The sequence below is a fragment of the Pseudophryne corroboree genome, chromosome 11 (genome assembly GCF_028390025.1).
Source record: "Pseudophryne corroboree isolate aPseCor3 chromosome 11, aPseCor3.hap2, whole genome shotgun sequence".
Classification (NCBI taxonomy): Eukaryota; Metazoa; Chordata; class Amphibia; order Anura; family Myobatrachidae; genus Pseudophryne; species Pseudophryne corroboree.
This window is the reverse complement of record NC_086454.1, coordinates 285,702,329-285,703,014: the sequence shown is the minus strand read 5'-3', so window position 1 is coordinate 285,703,014 and position 686 is coordinate 285,702,329.

Genomic DNA, 686 nt, shown 5'->3' with positions numbered 1-686 from the left:
TCACAGCCTGACCAGCCCCCGTTCGTAGCACCCCGCAACGCCGCCCCACAAATGCCTCCGCCTGTCAATCAGGCAGAGGCGTTCACAGCTAATGTGTGGCCGGGCGCGCACACGCAGGAAGGTAACTGCGCATGCGCATTGGCGGCTAATAGGGCAAACGATAGCGATGCGACCTTAATAAGGCTCTAGAGCCACTCAAATATTTTGCCTGTACTTTGGTTCACTTTTCACACCTGTGTAACTCATACTTGCAGATATTACGGCTGCCCCCTCCTGTAGCACACTGGGGGCATGGCCACGGATGCTGCTGGGTAGGGACGGGGACGTATCCGCAAATTCCCATCATCGTGGAACCCGCCCCCACGATTACAGGCATTGTGCATCAAGAGGGTGTGGCCACGATGACGCAAATCACGTCATCACCCCCACTTGGCTGCGGGAGGATGTGCATTGAGGCGGGGGATTGCGAGCATGTGGCGGCGGGCTGGGAGACTTGCCCACCCTTCTATGGGGCTGGAAGCGCCACACGATTTTCAGGAGCTTCCCGGCCATTCCGGGAGTGTAGGCAAGTATGGCGTAACTCCATTCTATGAAGTAGAATTGTATATCAATGGATACTTTCTCGAATGAATGCCTTTGTGTAATATCAGCTGCAGGTTATTGGGCACAAATATATCAGTACAGTA